This window comes from Aplidium turbinatum, chromosome 8, assembly GCF_918807975.1.
Source record: "Aplidium turbinatum chromosome 8, kaAplTurb1.1, whole genome shotgun sequence".
Classification (NCBI taxonomy): Eukaryota; Metazoa; Chordata; class Ascidiacea; order Aplousobranchia; family Polyclinidae; genus Aplidium; species Aplidium turbinatum.
In genome coordinates this window covers 16,343,628-16,353,306 of record NC_137479.1, presented here as the reverse complement: position 1 = coordinate 16,353,306, position 9,679 = coordinate 16,343,628, and the positions used below count along the sequence as shown (strand labels likewise).

The 9,679-nt window shown below is 38.2% G+C and overlaps 1 long non-coding RNA gene across 1 annotated transcript; it reads left to right on the top strand.

Annotated features, from left to right (window-relative positions):
* The first annotated feature begins 1,343 nt into the window (after positions 1-1,343).
* On the top strand, positions 1,344-8,962 carry LOC145775542 (uncharacterized). Its single transcript, XR_014290160.1, has 3 exons — positions 1,344-1,450; positions 6,973-7,770; positions 8,307-8,962. It is a non-coding gene; the product is annotated as an uncharacterized LOC145775542 (long non-coding RNA).
* Positions 8,963-9,679: the final 717 nt, after the last annotated feature.

Here is a 9,679-nt window from a genome sequence, read left to right as displayed (position 1 = left end):
ACAATAAGAGCGAAATACAATGTTTTTTACAGCGAGTGAGCATTTAGCGAAATGAGATTTTGCATTGTTTGCAGCACAGTACTGAGAGCGTACCTGCCTTGAAATATCTTTTTCATCTGAGAGAGAACTCTCAATAAATACACCCAGGTATTTGTAGTTTACAGAGTCTGTGAACACAATTTCAGATTTCCCTAGATGTAGCAGAGGAGCACGTGAAAAATAAAAGTTTTTTGGCGAAAATAACATACCAAATGACTTTTTAGAATTGAAAGTAATTTCATGTTCAACAGCTAGCATACTTGTGGCAAACATCTAACAAATTTTGTAAGCCACACAAACTAGGCGAGATGCAGCAAATGTCATCAGCAAACATAATATGGTTTAGACAAGAGTTGCCAACATAGCAACCAACAAGCACCTTTTTTAACTTAAATAATGTCAAAAATAACCTCGCCTATGAAGGAAATTGTGATGGATTTCCGACTGAGAAAAAAGGGATTTTTCAGGACAAAAAAGGAAACTGAAGAGGATTTATCAATTGTCAGAAGTGGAAGCACTGCATGAATGAAATGACGCAAGACTTGGTTATTTCTTACTAAAATTGTGGTTTTTGTGATCGTGCTAACTACCGTACTGATATATAGCCTACCAGTAGCGTAGCCAGGAATTTTGAAAGGGGGGGGGGTTTGACCACCCAGCGGCGGGGGGTCTGGGGGGCCTCCCCCAGAAAATTTTGAAAAATTACTTTGAATTTGGTGCATTCTGAGAGCATTTTCAACAAAAATGTGGGTACGAATATTCCTGTAAAATGGTGTTGTCCGGTAGCATAGCAAAAGGATAAGATCATGTTTTCTTTGGCATTTTTTAGAAAAAAAGCTAAGTCACTGTGTTTTTTTGTTGCTAATTCCTGGCTGAGATGTTTGAATGTTTGGTATTGGCAAAACTCGCTCTTTTAATGCAATTTTGTTTAAAATTAGGCAATTTCTTTTTTAGACTGAAAGCATCATTCTCAATATCGTGGCGTCACACGCGTGCCAAAGGGGGGGGGTTGTAACCCCCAAAACCCCCCCCTTGGCTACGCCACTGTAGCCTACTACATGATTTTCCATTCAGGCACGTTTTAAACCTTTCAAGGTTTTGCCACCTTTTCCCGTTCATTAACGTGCTGGTAGGTCTATATCGATTTTTGTAGTTATAGTGTCTTTTTCGTCCCGGAAGCGTTAATGACGAAAAATAAAATGATTGAATGATTGATTGATGATTAGTTGTTTTTTTAATATGGTAGTTGGTAGGCCTAGTATTTTTTGCCCAAACAAAAGTATAAAAATTGCTCTTTGCACTTAGCAAAATTAAGATAAAAGTGGCAGTAATTTAGTTGTTGCTTTTTAATCTGAATGGAGACATCTGCATAAAAATCTCACTAACCAGAAACGTTTGGCAAACTGGAAGCGTAAGTGTTTTATCTTTTTTTTAGTGGAATTATATGATTACATGAATGAAGTATGCAAAAGAGAATTTCGTGTGTATTGATAGTCCAAAAGCAGTTGATTATCACAGATTGAATTATTAAAACAAATTAATTTTAGTAAGAAATAACCAAAAATCTCGTGTCATTCAGTCATCAGGTTTGGTGGCCTTGCTTAACTATATTTATCGATGCATGACATAGGCTACTGCAATATTAGATCTTTCATGGCCACCTGGAGATGCGGCCTGATTTGTCACATTTCGCAGATTTTGATTAGCCTACAGCTACTGCTGGTGCTTGACTGACATTTTTAAGATGTTTTTACTTTTTGTGGTTTCCTAATGACATAAAACTGTTTTGTTGCCTTGGGAAAGCAGTAGCAAATGAGAAAAAGTAAGTTGAAAAACGCAAAATCAGACTGTTATTGAAAATTAACAGTCTGACTAAAATCTTCGAAATCAAATTTTCTTTGTTTTTCAACATGTGAAGATGTTAAAATCTATTGTATCATCTGGGGAAAAGAATAATAAAAGCGTAAAAATCTAATTTTTAGAAAAATTTATTTAAACGTTCGCCCAAAGTTAGAAAAACCTGAAAATTTATGCAAAATGTGACAAATCAGGCCGTATCTTTAGGTGGCCATGGATCTTTTCATGCACATCTTAAACCATTAAGGTTTTGCCACCTTTTGCTTTTGTTGGTTTTGTTACTGTATTTTTTTTTCACAATATTATTTCTTTTGCATTCTGGCAAAGAAAAATAAATTGAATTGAATTCATGTAATGCGGCATTCGTGCCTTGCGACCTAATAGAGATGGCGACGGCGTCATTTGTGTTTAGGCTACGTCATTTGAACCCGGCATAAAGTAGTGTATCCCTAAAAAACTGCTAAATCAGGAAAAAAATGCCAAATGTTATTTTAAGGGAGTCGATCAACAAAAAAGTGCCATTGTCAGATAATGTTATTGGATGTTTTTTTATTCAATGCAAAAATAGCATTGGGGAGATGTGGGACCTATCGGACTAAATTGACCTAACTATGTTTACTTTTAACTTTTAAAGCGGTGTTGATTGTTCTTACCCAGGTAGCAATGGTCGGCGTGCAGCTGGCGTCATCAGGGCGGCGAGCGCTCACATTGGTGACATCGAAAATCGTTAGCGGTAGGACAGTGCCTGGATGGCGAATATCGTCATGACTTTTTTTCTAGTTTATCGTTTTCTGCTGGCTTCGCGCCGTCTACTTTCGTGCGAGAGACGAGCTTTCGATTTTCGCTCGCTTTCCGCTGGCAACGCGCCGTCGAGTTTCGTCGAAAGGCCGCGGTTCGCGCTTGATTAAAAAAATTCGTCATCATACCGTTTAATTGCGCTTGATTGAAGTCATGTGCCATTTCAAGCACGCGATTGATTTGAGTTGATTGAAGCCTGTTTGGTTTGCTGATTTGCTCAGTTATTGGGTAGACTATTAGACTGATGTACAATAAAGCTTATGTTAGGGTCGTTAGGTTACCGCGATATTCAATTGTGTTGCTAACAAATTCACTAGCTAGTTGATTTGATGCCTAATGGTGTCTGGTATTCTAGTCACTTATGGTAAACCACTAATTAATCTAAATAATCCGCACCGTTAGCTCAGTTGGTTGGCGCATGACTTCTGGAACGAAAAAGCTTCAAGATCAAGCTGCCTTAGTTCGGATCTCGGGGTGTGTGCTTGAGCAATATTGATCTTGCTTAAAAATTATTGTTTCGCGAAACTGTCAAAATTCACTTAACAGCTGCTGGGCTTTTACAAATAACCTCATGTTTATAGTCTTTAGCTTTGCTCTCACATGGCTTGGACTTGTAAATTGTTTTGTTATTTATATTACAAATGATCAGAAAAACCGCCATTCATTAATTACTGAAACATTTTTAGCATTGTATTACGAAAATGGAGCTGTGGTAAGACAGTGTATTAAAAATCTTCATTGTTTTCGTTGTTTTACATTCTTGAATTGCGTCTCGCTTTAACCACAATTAAAAGACAATTGATACACAAAATGCTTCAAAAAGTTTTAGTGTTTTGTTTTGATAATTTCGCAAATTCCGCAAAACAACAGCTGCTGCTGGTGGCCAAAAAAAAAGGGCTTCTGCAGGGCGGCATTCGTCAGCCAAGCGACAGCGCGCGCAGCTGCAAAAACGTGCCAGCAAGTTTAGCGAAATTCGTTGGCGTACAGACAGCGCGCCGATAACTAACTTGAGCGACTTTCGCGATCGAGGCGCTTACGCGCCGCCGACTTTATTGTCGATTTTCGCCAGCGTTACGCCGGTTATACGATGAGCAGATCGGTGGCGGCTGAATGGCGATTATCGCTGGTGCGTCGCCAATAACTTCGCTAGCGTGGAGCTGTCTAGACGCCAATCTTTGCTACTTGGGTATGTGTTTTTGTTCACTTACATTTATAACGAACTCACACTGACCCGATTCTAGACAGAGATTCGCTATAATCATAGGTGTACGGGAAGCATATTTTTTGGGGGTGCGAAAAAATTCTTGCCCAAATATAATCAACTTTTGTTGGTTGGTATTATTTTAAGCTTTGATGGTTGGCATTATTTGTATCTTCCGAAAATTCTCTTTTTGAAGACTAAGGTGGGTGGTGTAGAATTTTGACGCAAATTCTACCATAGAGAATATCTTTCTCACTGGCGCCAAACAGTGGATCGGATTATTGTATGCGTCGCTTAGTTATACGGTTTTGAGACCTCCAACAATTAAGACAGAGTCGCAAGTCAAGTAGATTGAGTTTAAACACGGTCTTGAGTTCTGTTAGTTTATTGTGGCAGAAAGCTTGCAAGGACGCAAGTTTACAAGTTTGGCCACAAGGTCACAAGTTTGTTTAACAAATTTAGTGCGCAGATATCCTTCAATCCTAAGTAGAGCTGGTGTAAGGGACAGTTGGTGTAAGGGACAGTTCAGTCGACTCACCAAAGCAGGGCTTGAAGTGATAAATCCGTACAAACAATAATCCAAATGAATTACAGCAAATAATTTAACTAGTGCATCCTTATTCAAATAGAATACAAAATTTACAATTAGCAAGTGGTCAAGAAATATTTAACATAACCTTTCTCAATTTATGAAGGATTAACATTGAACAGCTCACTTTACAAAATGCAGCTAATATAAACTCAAGAGAATTTCATCTATACTTTCATGAGTAGCCTACATAAATGTTCATTTCGCTGAACTATAATGCTGATGTAGCAAAACACAGAGAGGCCTTATTATTTAAAGAAAAAGTGTGGAAAAAATAACTTCAAATAATATGCTTTGGTTGAAGTAAGCAAGCGGATAACAATTGTTCGCTAACGTTGATATTGCATCTTTCAAGATGTGACAAAGGCTTCGAAGAGATAACACGCTGCGCCGGTATTCAAAGTCACACACAGACAAATGTCATTTAGACGTTGAATTAACGTTGGCCATGCTATGCCAACGTTTAAATGGATGATAGCAGATGCCAACCAATTTTCAGCTCGCACAATGACATAAATTGTTTTTTTACAGAAGTAAAAGTTAAAAATAGCGTTTCTGAAGCAACAAAATACAGATTCTGCTGCCTTTTTATGAGTCAGGCCTTACAAACCAAGTCTCTTGTCTAAAAACTGACAGCAATCTGTTATTTAAATTTGTTTTTCAGAAAGAATAAAGGATTGCTAAAATGTAATTGTTTTTGTACAATGCGATGGACGACCAAAGAGGGATATGAATTCAAATAAACGCAAGCTTTATGTCTGTAAATGTAACGTAATAATCTATTAACACAAAGACACCGTTGGCCTGTTAGAGGTTTTTTAGAAACAACAAGCATCGCTTGGTCTTCTGATACTTGACAAGATATTCAAGGCGGTTATAAAATTAACAGGTAGATAGGTATGAATTCTTGCCCAAATATGAAATCTTGCCCAAATTCTCGACAGATTGGGGGTGCGATTGCACCCCCTGCACCCCCGGCTCGTACACCTATGGCTATAATAACAGTAATTCTATTTACATATGAAAAAGAAGACTCAAATGTCCGAAGGGTTCCAACCTGTGGGGATCTTTCGTTCACAGGGTGGGGACTTTCCGGACATAAAAAAATGAAGTAAAATATCATGAAATAATATTTTTACAGCGTTAACAATTGCCGATGTTGCAAAAACTGTGAAGATTGGCTATATAAAAATCGTCTTAGAACACGATTTTATTTGCAACCCATAGGCTACAAAGCCAGATCAATCCTAAACCTAAAAACTTCGTGTAGCCTACGGTAGTCGTTTTGTGCCTGTGGTAACGTTTATTTTAGGCCTTTTTTATTTAAGGTCTAATGTTTGTTTATATTTGAATTAATAATAAGGCTGTCTGACTACCTGATGAAAATTCTATCTATCTAATTCAATTTAGCTATCTGACTCCATTAACTAATTTCCACACAATTATTATCGGTACTCGAATTATAATTTTAAGTTATCAGAATGTGTTCGTATAATATTGTAGGTTTATAACACAAATTGAATTTAAACATTACAGAATGGTTTGTTTGTCGTATCCAGGCGTACACCTGGTGGTTGAAGATTTATATTAAGTGGACGGGAAGGCAAGGAAGCCAATCTTCGTGTCCACCTTCAGGCATGCCTATAAGTGTCCTGCCAGAGACACAGCCGCATGCTCTTGAGCGGTGTCGAACCAGTGCCTTTTCAAACGTCGTTCCAGGGCTCTCACCACTCGGCAATGCAGCCGACTGAATGGTGAAACTACAGGACAGTGAAACATTATCACGATTTATTACATTTTAACTAAACGATCATTAATGTTTCTAAGCGGAGCTGAACTGGTCTGACTGAGCTTTCGCCAAATGCGAACAAATCATTTTATTGTCAGTTCTCTTTTTCTTATTTACTTCGGGAGCAGATTGTATGGGAAATTACAGAAGCATTAGGAAATAAATTTAGGTTAAAGTAGTTCACTTTAGTAAAAGAAAGGGAAACTTAGGCTATATGACGAAACAATGGATCGCTACAGTTTTAGTGGTGGTCACAACGGTAAACCATAATCTCTTCGTGGGAAAATTGTAACATAAGATTCCCGAATCCGTTCGTCTGTATGCAATGACCGAAAGAAACACTCTTCTGAAAACGTCTATTCAAGAATTGTATTTCTGTAAAAATAGCCACTGGCTGTCGAAAATGAAGTGCAACACCGTACACCACTATAACTTGTCACTACAATACAAATTACTGAGATAAAGACGGAAATTTCGTCTAGTTGGTAATGCACAAGCAAAACCGTTTTAATATGCGACCAACTTTTCAAGCAACAATTTTAAGAATGACGAGAATAGATTGCAATATTTCAAACGCACGTAAGCAGCTTCTGTGACGTAATAATGATAAGCATTATGAAGCTATTCAAGCACCTGTTCAATCTGGCTTACACCATATCTCGTAATTAAAGATTTAACGATGATGTAATGTTTCAACAGGTGTGACAAAGGTGATGCAATCTTTGCTCATTTCTAGCAATAGTCCATATGACGTAAGACGTCAGGTTCAGTAGACAACGGTCCCACGTGACGCCTGATCTGTACAGATATTGTCCGTACCAAGTGGCAACTGGGGATGGTTTGGGTTTGAATGTCATTCAACGTAACTGATGCTGCATCTAGCCTACTTCTTCAGGAAAGTGAAAGCTGCCTTTGATCTTCTGTGATCACTTCACAAAATTTACCTCGAAGTCACTATCTTCATCAGGCCCGGCACAGATTTTTCTGATAAAATTTCTATGTTTTCCCTCTGATGAAAAAAATTTTAATGACAGCAAAATCTCCAACTTCCACCTTGTGCTCTATAGAAGTTGGGCTACCTGAGATTTCACTTATTCCACTTAGGATAGAATCATCGTCACTTACAGTGTCTGATGATAATTAAGTGTAGGCTATACAGATACTGTATATCACTTTTGCTGCTGGAAGAAACCGCTCTTTGTGGGCGTTTCGCCGGCAGCTTTTTGCGATGTGAAAGAATAATTTCTTTTTCCGGAGTAGCCTATCTGTAATTATTACAATCTTGCATCTTTTTTTATTGGAACGTTTTCGAGCAACGTTAGCTTTAGAAAATAGTGTGATTGTATTGAAAATTACTTCATCACATAATTCATTTGAAATGGCTGGGCTTGTAGGTGTTATAGATGCAGACCGACCACTTGTCTTGTCGATGGAACAGAGAACGAATCTTCATCTGCATTCCCATGAAAAGGAATATCTGTAGCCTAACAGCAGCAGGTAGAAACACATAGCCTAATCAGTGAATTGTATATTTGACAAATTTCATTGTATTTTCCGTCCCAACAATGATAGTTGTAGCAAGATCCCGATATCAATTGAGCAATTGTTCAAACTGGAAATTGGTGTTTTCGTGTTTAAATTTCCCAACAATTTACTACCAGATTGCTTCTCCAACCCTTTTTAAATATGTCAAAGAGGTTCACAGCCTGTCTACAAGAAACCATGATAATGGTTCTCTAAACATTCCATACTTCTCAAAAACGCTTACCGGTACTCAACATTCAATAGAATTCACAGGTGCGAAAACATGGAACGGGTTTCCTTCTTCAATTAGAAAGACTGATACAAAGTCACTTTTTACTCACAATCTAAAACAACATTTAAGCAAAACGGACACGCAATAGAAAGACAACGTAGAAAGGCTTTCTTGCATACTTGTGAAGATTTTAGTGGAAATCCGAAAGTTAAGATAATTAGATTAGGCTTACCTAACAATAATATCGATTGCTTGTGCTGTACTTTTATGTTTGTAGATATTAACAGCAAACGCAATATTCCATAATCAACACGACACGTCGCAAAAGGGGATGACAGCTTCATCAACACCATCAGGACATCATCATCTACCAGCTCATCCATTCCATCACCCACCAGGACAAGAAACAATAACTTAAACTGGATATCAAACCTCAATCGTCTTAGGCTACTGTGTGATGTGCAGTCTAACCATAGAAAGAGCTCAACACCTGCTCTCCTGGGCCACATCGAAACGGGCTTTTGCCTGAGGATGGGTTTCTTTTATGTCCGGTTTTCTTTCTCCATCCTATTATTATTATTATGACTGCTCATCCACATCAATATTGGAACTAGCAAATTCAATCCACAACACTTTTCATTAGGCTGTCATTCATTACTACAATGTGTGCTTGTCTCTGTTTTTGTTTTATTTTTTGCTATTTGTTTTTTGGGTTTTGTGGCTGTGCTAGCTACTGATATATAGCATAGCCTACTGCATAATTTTTCATTCAGGCACGTTTTAAACCTTTCAAGGTTTTGCCACCTTTTCCCGTTCGTTAACGTACTGCTGGTAGGTCAATATCGATTTTTGTAGTTAGTATCTTTTTCGTCCCGGACGCGTTAATGACGAAAAATAAAATGATTGATTGATTGTGAAGATGTCAGAATTGTAAGGGTGAATAGCCTACCTCTGGACTTGAAAGAAGAAGTTATATTTTCGATAGTGAATGATTTTTGAAAAGCCTGGCCTGACAATTCTACAACTTCATAAATTGAGAGTGGTTTTCCTGGATTGAATGTTGTCCATGAATCGCAGTGTAGAGTAGTAGCGTTTGAACGGCGCATAGGTTACACACCAATATCAAGTGATTGTAGCTTGTGGCTGCAATGTGGCGGAAATGTGAGAAAGTATAACCCGTTCTCTTTGGCCATGTCAATTGCACCCACAGAAAGGTGACTGATGTGGTCATCCATTAGTAGCACACCAGGGTTGCTTTTACTCACCTTCATGATTTCAATAAAATGACCCAACGCTTTGGGAAAAAGTTCACTGATTATCCACCCAGATGGATAGGCCAATGGCGTTAACGCAAAAACACATTGTCACCGTCACTCCTCGTTCAGCTGACGAAATGCGCCCTATCTGTTTCACTCCCTTCTCTGCAAGGATTTTATTTGGTCTTACAACGGTAGATACATCAGTCTCATCCAAGTTTCAGATGTTTTGAGGAGATATAGCCTACCTCTTTCTCGAAGAACAGCTTCTTTTAAGTTGCTAAATAAGGTAGGCTATTCACTGCAGGGCGATTAAATCCTATTGATCTGACCAGGCTTGTCGACTCTGGATTACGAAGAGGCAGGTTTCCTGACCTCTTTCGAAATCCACGTT